This window comes from Microtus pennsylvanicus, chromosome 9 (genome assembly GCF_037038515.1).
Source record: "Microtus pennsylvanicus isolate mMicPen1 chromosome 9, mMicPen1.hap1, whole genome shotgun sequence".
Taxonomy (NCBI): domain Eukaryota; kingdom Metazoa; phylum Chordata; class Mammalia; order Rodentia; family Cricetidae; genus Microtus; species Microtus pennsylvanicus.
The window spans coordinates 81933066-81943907 of record NC_134587.1 but is presented as its reverse complement, the minus strand read 5'-3'; the positions used below and the strand labels follow the sequence as shown (position 1 = coordinate 81943907).

The 10842-nt window shown below is 37.3% G+C and overlaps 1 pseudogene; it reads left to right on the top strand.

Moving 5' to 3' along the window:
• Positions 1–6619: 6619 nt before the first annotated feature.
• Positions 6620–6694, top strand: LOC142858075 (small nucleolar RNA U3; annotated as a pseudogene).
• The last annotated feature ends 4148 nt before the right edge of the window (positions 6695–10842 follow it).

Sequence of the window (10842 nt, the reverse complement as noted above, 5' to 3'; positions counted from 1 at the left end):
GGTTTTTCATTTTAATGTGTCCAAAGCTAGCTTGTAAACGATTCAGTCCATCTCCCCTTAAAAGAGGTTTTGTCTTCATTGTAATTTCAGTTGGCACTGACTTTGGCCCTTGCTTTATTCTAAAATTGCATCTATTAGAAACAGACGTGGCACCCTTTTGTTTATTAGAAACAGACTCATTGTGCCTTCCTTCTACTTAATCTAAGTAGCGAAATGGAGGCTGGAAAAACTAAAGATTTGGCTCGAGGCTGTAGCTATATAATGTCTACATAGAAGGAAGGAGTAATTCTTTTGGCATCTGGGGCCTCTTGCTGTTCATTATAGGAGACCATTGCTGTCTGTAGATGTCTACAATGACTTAGCAATGATCATAACTCTCCTGGGGGAGGCAAAATTACTTCTAAAATATTAGAACTAATGCATAAATCTAAAATCAAAGATAACAAACATCACTAGAACATTTATTCACATTACTATAAATCTATTACAACAGGCACAATTTTTCTCTGAACCGAGACATTCTGCAATGGAATGAAGCAACGTCAGGAGGAAAAATAAGTATTTGGATGATGACTCCTATAAGAAATTTATGATTCAGCTAAGTTTTTCTGTTATAGGTTTTGCTAGGAGTCTGGGATTAAATTTGAATCCCTTCAGGGTCTAATACACAGAAATTTTTCTTATCCCTTTTCATTTTAGCCACAAATTTATCCACTGAGATGACAAGCTAAACCTGGGACCTGCAAAGGATTCGTTAATATGGGCAAGAGTGGGGGAAGCCATCAACAAGGTGGGGAAACAATACAGTTTAATTGGCCATTTCTCCACTTGTCTATCATTCAGGACAAAAACCTAAACTTGGAACGCAATTGTATTGCATCCCTGCACGGTGTAATTCTGCCTGCCTATATTGGAGGGGCTTAATGAGTTCATTAATCACAAATGCAAGCTATTGTCCTTGGGCTTTATTTTAAATTATATATCTGTGCAATCTACACCACATAGGCACACATCCCAGTCTATTCATTTATATAGTAACTCCTGTTGTGAAAATCAACTGCCGACGGTGTATCTTAGGAGTCAGAAATTAATCAAGTTAATGTGAATTATTGCAATTATCAGACACACAGCACAAAAACCGGAGACCACTGTCTTGTTGATTTCCTCTTGTGAATTCCCAGTACAAATGTCGCCAAGATGCAGAAGAAAAAGACAGACTCTCAGCTGTTTTAAAGTAGGTAATGAAAGTTACACATTAGGTTCATTTTGATCTTCGGGGCCCCGTGGCTTCCTGTCTGATCACATTTTCGTCTTCGACTCTAAGTAACTCTGTGGGAAAAGAGACATCATTTTGCACAAATAGACTGAAGGTAAGTCACTCGTCATCATTTTGCAGCAAGCCCTCCCATGCTATTTCCCAGCTTATCGGAAACAGAAGGCACTCATCGCACAGACATTCAGGATAAGTGGTGAAAAATAAAACGTTTCTGACTTTATGCATGCTACCAAGTACACTAAAGTATTTCTGAATCATACATCAAATGGATTCAAAGAATGAAATTAAAAGAACATTTCCTTGTGGGAAATATTCATTCTCACCCTTGAGGAACTAGATTTCTTAAGAAACTTTTTATGTTATCACTGGGTATGTTAAAAGGAATATGCTCTCTGATGCATGCAACAGAAGCTCATCATTTGAGAAAACAAACCTGAGAAATCTTCCACCAAAGGGACTTACTCTCACAATCAAGCCAGCATTTACTTGCTAATGCATTTATTTTCTCAATTTCAAAAGATAGGGGTGTGATAAATTGCACGATTTCAAATAAAGGATGCCGATAGTCTTGTTTTTATAATGTTTTATTGTTTGATATTAGCAAGATGGCTTGCAAATCATTATCACAGTCTTCTAGTGTCTGTCACCATTAACATTCCAATTTTACAGCTGAAAAAAACAGAAAACAGGTATTCTCCCTCGCCAAGGGGATAGATTCCTGTAACATGAGGGCCTACTTTTTGCCCTGGCCGCCTGACTAGCTTAGGCCCAAAATAATGACACAGAAACTGTATTCATTAAAACACTGCTTGGTTCATTATTCTAGTATATGTTGGCCACATGGCACCGTACCATTATCAATGGGGCAAGTCACATCCTGCTTCTTCAGTGTCTGGACAGGACTGGGCGAAGAGCTTCCTTCTTCCCAGAATTCTCCTGTTCTTATTGCCCCACCTCTACTTCCTATCTGGTTGCCCCACCTATACTTCCTGCCTTGCTACTGGCCAATCAGTGTTTATTTAAAACAAAACTGACAGAATACAAATTGTCCCACACCAGATTCCAAGATGAGTGGATGGGGGTGAAGTGGATAGAGCAGGATAAGGGGAAGGAGGGAAAACTGGTATTAAAAATGTGACCAAAACCTGAAAGAAAAAATAAAGAACAGGAGAGAGAGAGAGAGATACAAGGCTTCTGACTGACTCTAATTCACAATAAAGAAAGTCACACAAAGTATACGTATCATATAGTCTTCCCCAGGAACAAGCCCCCAATTGGTTATTTAATACCGAGGAGTCATCCCGAAAATCATAAAAATAACATAAATAAAGCTGAACTGACTGAGCAGGTTGTATTTCAATATTTAGCCCTGTGTCTCACCATGGTTTTAAGAGGAATCAGGAATGTGGGAAACTTGAAAGAGATTGGAGAAGGAAAGGAGGTTGATATATGTCTTATATATTACTTAAATTTAAAAATAAAAAAGGGTCATATTTCCTTCAAAAATTTTTAGTTGGGGCTGGAGAGATGGCTCAGAGGTTAAGAGCATTGCCTGCTCTTCCAAAGGCCCTGAGTTCAATTCCCAGCAACCACATGGTGGCTCACAACCATCTGTAATGGGGTCTGGTGCCCTCTTGTGGCCTGCAGGCATACACACAGACAGAATATTGTATACATAATAAATAAATAGATAAAATTTTTAGTTATAGAAATGGTGATTCATATTATATTAGATAAATATATTTCCCCTTTCATGCTTTTACAAGTTTTGTTGGAACAACTTAAAAGCTAAAGAGAAAAAATATTTTTAACTTTGTTTTTATTTATTCTTTGTGTCTTTCACATGCATCTCCATCCCATTCATTTCACTGTCCCTTCATATTCACCCTCTGCCCTTGCAATCTCCAGCCCAATATAAGAGAAAAAATAAGAAAAAAAATGAAAGAAGGAAAAACCAGCCTCGTGATGGAAGCTGTAGCATGGCACAGTGAGTCACACAGTTAATACTTTTATCCATATGTCTTTACTTGTAAGTGTTCAAAGCAAAGCATCGTTGGTCTGTTTTGAAGCCTATGGTTTCATTGTTCAGCCCTCACTGGAATGTCTCTTGCTGTTGCCCTGTGGTGTGGAGATCCTGCAGTGTTATGTCTGAAGTACCTTCATACTGGGTTGGCTCTGTTGCACTGCCCAGGTGAGGTACAGCGCCTGCGCTCCTAAGTGTTTCTTTCATCTGGTGGCAGACAGAGGAAGCTCTTCTGCTCTTGTGACCTCCCATCTGCCTCAGGCATTGATGGGTGAGTGGATGGGTATCTCTTCCCTGACCAAAGAAAAATTATTTTTACATCTGAGTCCCTTACTAAACATCCTTTATATAATTAGAAATAAATGTCAAAGATATGGGCATGTGGCTCAGTGGCAGAGTGTTTGCTGAGCATGTATGAGGCTCTGGGTTAAATACCCGGCATTTCAAAAAAGACAAAAGGAAAGCTGGGGAGGTAGCTCAGAAGTTAAAGCAATTGACCCACAAGTGTGAGCACCAAAAACTGGATTCTGAGAGCCCAGGTAAAGTGCTAGTGGCCTTGAGGGCATGCCTGTAATTCCAGGCTTGGAAGGGAAGAGACAGGGAATTCACAGAACAGATTTCCAAGTTTTAGTGAATGACCTTGGCTCATTGAATACGGTGTGTGAGCAATAGAGGGTGATTTCTGACAATAACATCATGCTTCCCATGATGCATTGAAACTCCCATCCCCCATGCATGTCCCTACGAACTCTCAAGCGTGAACACATGTATACATTCAAACAATACACACACACACACAGACACAAACACACACACATTCACAATTAGAAAAAAGCAATGACAGAGAGAAGTGTTGTCTATTTAGTTATTTTGACCTTTTTGGTTCTGAAGCTATTAAATAAATTCCAAGATAGTCATTCCTTCACTTTGAGTAACACCAATTTCACAGTATTCAATGATGCATAATTCTGTTAAGATTTTTTATATTACTGTTCAGGTTAGCCTAATCACAGAGAGACAAAAATTTAAAATTGTTAAATATTCAGTCTGTTACTATAATCAAATAATAAATAACTAATCATCATGCCTTGTTATTTTACAGTAGCATCCTATAACCAATAAAAGTTTGTTGCTATCTTCAAATTATAGAGTGAGCATGAGTAGGGAATAACACTGCTAGCTTCTATACTGGAAATTACTAAACACAGATCAAGAATATTGCAACACCTTTTTATCTATCATAAAACACAATATTAATACATGCTTGGATATTTCTTGTTAAGATTATAATAGAAGACTAGACGAATTGCTGAGTAGTTAAGAACACACTTGCTGATCTTTCAGGGAACCAGGTTAGTTCCCAGCACAAACGTGTGTGCACACAACCATCTGTAACTCTAGTTCCATGTGACCTGTTACCCTCTTTTGATCTCCATAAACATCAAGCACACATATGGTAGATACATGTACATGCAGGCAACATGATCAAGAACAGAAAATAAAAATAACAATTGTTTTCAAATAATAAAAATGAGGTTTAAATTTAAAACTAGAGGCTCTTTAAATACAAAAGTTTATATGCAGGTGCAGCTCTTTTACTTTATAAATGAAGAGATTTCGGCTCTCATGATTATCCCTGAGTAAACAGCAAATTCAAAGTCTAAACTAAAACTGAGTGCCCTCAAAATTTTATGTCTGGATCTCAAACTTCAATGTACAAAAGAGACTTTTCCTTCTATCTAAGATAGGTTTAAAAATTTCAATTTGTCCACCAGTCTGAAGCAGTTAACCAGAAAGGCAAGATATGTGAAACAACAGGCCAATAATCCCTAAAAGTTGAGAAACAAATGAGATTTGCCTTGTGCTTTCCTAGCTGATGTCTGGAGAGTATTCCTAGGGGAGAGGAAAAAAAGTGAATTGTTAGAAATGATCAACATTCCCCTGGGGGACACAGAAGTGGGAGTCTAGCAATGTTTTGACAACCACAGTCTTCAAGACAGTGAGCTACAAAGAGAATATGTGCAAAGACAAAACTCCAGAAAGTGTACCATGTGCATTTAGCTTTATACAGGTTAATGCATAGTATGTACACTAAGACCACACAATGCCAGAGAAAGATGTGCAAAAAATCAAAACCATTGTTCAGAGAGAAGAATGAAAACTTCTCTATGCAAGCCAAATATGCAAGAAACTTCCACTGGGCAATGAGTAAAGTTCTCAGAAGAGATCTACCTTGGCAATGGAATAAAAATAGCTTAAGGCTGGATATCATCTTTGTCTCAGCTAAGACAACTTACAATAGAGACCCTTATGTCAGAACAAAGCTAAGAAATAGTTTACAAAAGCTTCTAGCATTCCGAAGTTGTAATGACACTGACATAAATATATCTAAACAAAAGAGACATTAAATGAAAGAAAAATATATGAACAATTATAATGAGAAATTAGTCATTCAAAACTAACTTATAATGGATATATTTGACAGAATTGATACTAATACCCCATTTCACAGTTTACACTGTACTTTGTCATGAAAGATTGCATGGTTTCCCTTAAGATTAGAAACAAGACAAGGATATTCATTGGTACCTCTTCTAAACTTTACATCACTAGTGGATCTAGGCATGACAATAAGACACTAAAATGAAATAAAAGTCAACCAGAAATAAGATGGAAAAAAGTCATGATCTTATATATAGAAAAACCCAGTTTACTACTACCATACCATAAGGACATATAAATAAACACATAAATGATACAAGATACAAGATTGTGTCTCCATTCTATAGTGAATAATCCCAAATAAAATTTAAGAAATATAAAGAATAGTTCAATTAGTAGTCACATGTTGATTGTAATTTTAAAGCTTGGAAATGACTTTAGCAAAGCAAATACACATCTTCCGTCATGAAGACTTCATAGTGTTGCAGAAAGAAACTAAAGACCTAAATAAATAGCAACTACCCAAAATTCATGAATCAAAAGATCTAACATTAAGGGGAAAGTGTTCACAGCAGTCATCTCTAGATCTAGTGAGCTTTGAAACAGGGCAAGAGACGAGATCTTTTTTTTTTTTTACTGATGACCTGATTTTTAAATTTTTAGAGAAGACTGAAAGTGACTCAAAATAGCCTAAATCATCCTGACAAGAAAGAAAGAAAGAAAGAAAGAAAGAAAGAAAGAAAGAAAGAAAGAAAGAAAGAGTAAGCAAAGTACTAAGATTGTGTTGTAGGAACACAAAGGTACACCCACTGACCAGTGTAATAGAAATAGAAGTCCAATTATGTATATAACCCACTGGTTCTCAAAAACAGTGGCAAATGACTATACTTTCAGGGATCATTTCTATAGTTTGTCAAAAACAGTGGCAAGATTTCTCAGTGTGAATAATAAATCTTTTCTACTACTGGTGCCAAATAAACTGGATAGCCACATGCCCAAATTAATATTCAACCCTTTCTTCAAATTGTATACAAAAATTAATTAAACTCAGAATGAATATATATATATATATATATGGAAAAGATAATTTTAGTACAAAATAATGGAATAAATCTTCATATTTTTATGTTTGCAAATCCTTCCTTTTCAATATTATTATTTAGTAATGCACATGGAGGGAGTTGGAGGTATATGCACAAAGTGCAGGTGCCTGTGAGGTGTTGCGAGGGCTAGATCCTCTGGAGCTGGAGTTGCAGACAGTACTGAGCTGCTGACATAGGTTCTGGGAACTATCTTAATTCCTCTAAAGAGAACAAAGTACTCTTATCCAGTGTACCATCACTCCAGCCCCTTGTCCAAGAATCCCTACGTTTAAGAAACAAAGCAAGCAAAGAAAACTAGATGACGCAAACTACATAAATCATGAAGATAATTGGCTTCAAAGCAACCCATCAGGAAACTGAATCTATGATCCATAGAATGAAAAAAAATGTTTGCAAATCATATTTGTAAGGGACTGATGTCCTTAATATACAAAGAGTCCTTAAAATCCAGTAATGCAAAGACAAGTAAAGACACAAATTGAGTCAATATCTAGATAAATAAATCAGTATTTCTCCTTAAGAGTTAAAGAAAAGGCTAAAGAGCACTGCAAAACATTTGCTCAACACCATTAGTTACCAGGGAGATACAGATGAAAGCCAAAATGAGATGCCACTTCATAATCAGCAGAAGACTAGAATTGAAAAAAATAAAAGAAGTAAATCCAGGAGAGAGGGGAGGTGGGGGAACCAGGAGGAGTGGATGGAGGGTAAACTGTGCTCAGCATGTAAAGCATAAGAAAAGAATCTATGTTCAAGAAAAATATTGATGGTGTAGCAGAAGCCAGAGGCCTCTAACCAGACCAATGACTCATTGCAATGAATACTTACAAGCAAGGATGTATGGACTAAAGGGTGTACTGTCTGACTCACTGAACCACATAACAGTTTCCATGCTAAGACTTTTTCTTCTTCTTTGCTTTCTTTCTTTTTTTTTTTATTTCTTTGGTTTTTGTTTTTTTTTTTTAACTTTTAAATTTAGTTTTGTTTGGGGGTGGATGTTGCAAGGGCAGATGGCAGAAACAAAGAGACAGGGAAATGAGTAGAATCAGAATGTATGATGTGTTATCCAAAGGGAAAAAAATCAATCAAAAAGTTTTTAAAAATAATGTCAAAAAAGAGAAGCACGCAAAAGGCCATATCACCCTCACACTGGGTGTATCATTCTCACACTGGTTATATTATCCTTACCCTAAGTATTTTGGAACTATCTAGCTTAGTAGCAGTCATTTATCATTGAAGAGCTCCTTCTAACCATCAAATTTGTAGGATTCCTCCAAGTATTGTAGGTTAGTTGTCTTTGTTAGTTAGGACTGGACAGATGGCACAGTCATTAACAGCCTGCACTCTCTTGCAGAGGACCAGAGTTCAGTTTCCAGCACGCCAGTTTATCTTCTCACAACAATTTGCAACTTCAGCTCCCGTGGATCCAACACCCTCTTCTAGTCTCACAAGGCTCCTGAACACTTGAGCAAATGCCCTCCACATACATAATTTGAAATAAAATAGTTTTTAAACATCAAATTGTGAAAGTGATCTCAACCCACACCGAGTTTGCCAATTGCACTTTTCACTCTTGAAAACCGAAATCTGACTAGCAAAAATACGTATGCAACAACTCGATAATGAGGTTCATTTACCCAGTTATAACAAAAAGCAGAGAAAAGCTACATTCAAAATGTTCAGAGGAAAGCCCCTCTCTGATGGTGAGGCCCCTTTCTCAAATCAACAGAGCACCACACACCGAGGGTTGTCCTAACCACAGGTTTTTACCTTGGCAAAAGTGAGCTGCAAACAGCCACTTTCCCCACTATTCTAGGACATTTCTCAAGCACGCACTCTGGTCACATCCCACATGAATTTTTAGTAGTGCCTGCAGAAGTTGGCTACCTGGCAGCTGCTTAGAATTAAAAAACACAGAGAAACATTAGTGGGTGGATCAGTTTTCATGAGTTGTCTATGATGTTCTGTGTTTCTCCACAGTCAAATTTCTTCCTTTGTGATAAGTAAAGGAATAAATGGCATCCCATCATCATTTGGTATAAACCTCCATTAGGTCTGGGAGGCAGCCACAAACTGAGCAAGCAAATGCACTCTCAGCTCTCTGAACAACTAAGCGGAGTGTGTACAGAGCCCCTAGTGATGACGCTTGGCCTGATGAGCTCAGCCCTCTGAAAATGACACTCCGCTTTCCTTGGTCTAGGGAGGGTAGCACAACTCTTTAAAAATCTCTCTATATATTTTGCAGATTTTTTGATAATACAGACTGGCTTTAAAAAATTCTTTATAAAATCTTGTCTTTCTGCTGCTGTATCAACCATTTTCCAGACTCTGTAATTGATTCCTTGGGGCATGCTAGAATCTGGAAGCAATGAAGTGTGGTTGTATAGCACATTAGGAGAAATTGCTTCTTCTTGCAAAGTTGCTTTCTCCTGCCAGGTTGTCACAGGATTCTCAGTGAAGTGGAGAACAGTTTCATCAGACAGGGTGGGAGAGGATCTTTCAGCTTGCAGGGGAAGTCTAGCTTAGCTCAGGATTTCTGCTTATTCTTTTTCATTTGTACCCTCCCAGTGCACATTACAATCATCAAATGGGCACTCTGATACCAGCCAGTAATCAGCAGCTGACATAGCCACCCTCCTCTGCAATAGAAATCACTATTATAGATGGTTATAGAAGCTCCCTGCCTTTATGTTTTAAATAATACATTTGAATCAACAGTCTTATGTTTAAGCTTGGATTACTTATTTCCAATAGAATAAGACATCCCTTGTGCACCTAACATCCCTTATGCCCATCATATGAGACCATTATTCCTATTACTGTGATTTTTGGCTACAGACCACCAGGTTTCATTCAATGAAAGTTTGTCAAGACAGGGAACCCAATTTCATCAAGGTCTGTTATTATACAATATAGAGTTCATGGACAGAACAATAAAAATATGTTCACTTTAATGTTGAATGTATTTAAAAACAAATTTCAAAGTAGTGTAAACATGATTTCAATGGTCAGGCCTGAGAACCAGTTGAGAAATACAGGTAGAAACAATTCCCAAAATGCGGTGAAACCTAGTTATTGGCTAAGCCCTATCTGAGAACTACAGGAGCATCTGTATCTGATGCTTTAAATCTATCTGATCTCTCCATTGACCTCCACTAAGCAGTATTTCCCTGCATTTCTTTCCTCTGAATCTATATCTCACGTTGGCATTTGCACTTGGGAGAAATTAGGTCACATTTTAGCATCCTGGTTACCAGGAAGGCCAAGAATTCAGTTCAAAACATATTGGGATAACTGTGAAGATTTTCCAAGTGAAAAAGCACTTCATTAAAGTCATTCAAAGGTACAGACTACCTTACAGAGAATATCTTTCTCTGATTTTTGTCTACTTATATTTCTGTTGCTTGATATTTAGATGTCTGGACACTATCTTAAAGCATATTAATATGAGATGCTAGGCAAAGGTTGATAACAGTTTATGTCCATCTCAAACTTACTCCATGTTATATTTTCACACTGCAGTGCCTAAATAGATTACATTTTACAGGGATCTTTTAATTACTTTTTGAGGGAAGATGACTGTGACACCTGATTGGACTAAGGATCATCTATTAAGCATCAGGTATCTAACATGGACTGAAAATAACATATTTCTGGGATTAGGAATTAAGGTACCCTATAAGTTGGTAGTGATAAATTGAGATTTTAGAGACGCCTAGGCATCTTAAAATCATAACAGAGAATGAAGGAACTCATTAAACTGGACTCTCAAACCTAACTTCAGCAGTTCTTGAATAAGTTCCCCCCAGGAACTTCTCTGGTTTAACTTAGCAACACTGACTCTTTTCCAGCTTACTTCTGAAACCTTCCAAACTCTTTGGCAGCCTCTTTAACTTACATGCATTTTGTAATCCATACACGTGCAGACACACAGATTATGCTGCTGCTGCTGGGGATCATGATGATGAAGATAGATAGATGATAGATAGATAGATAGA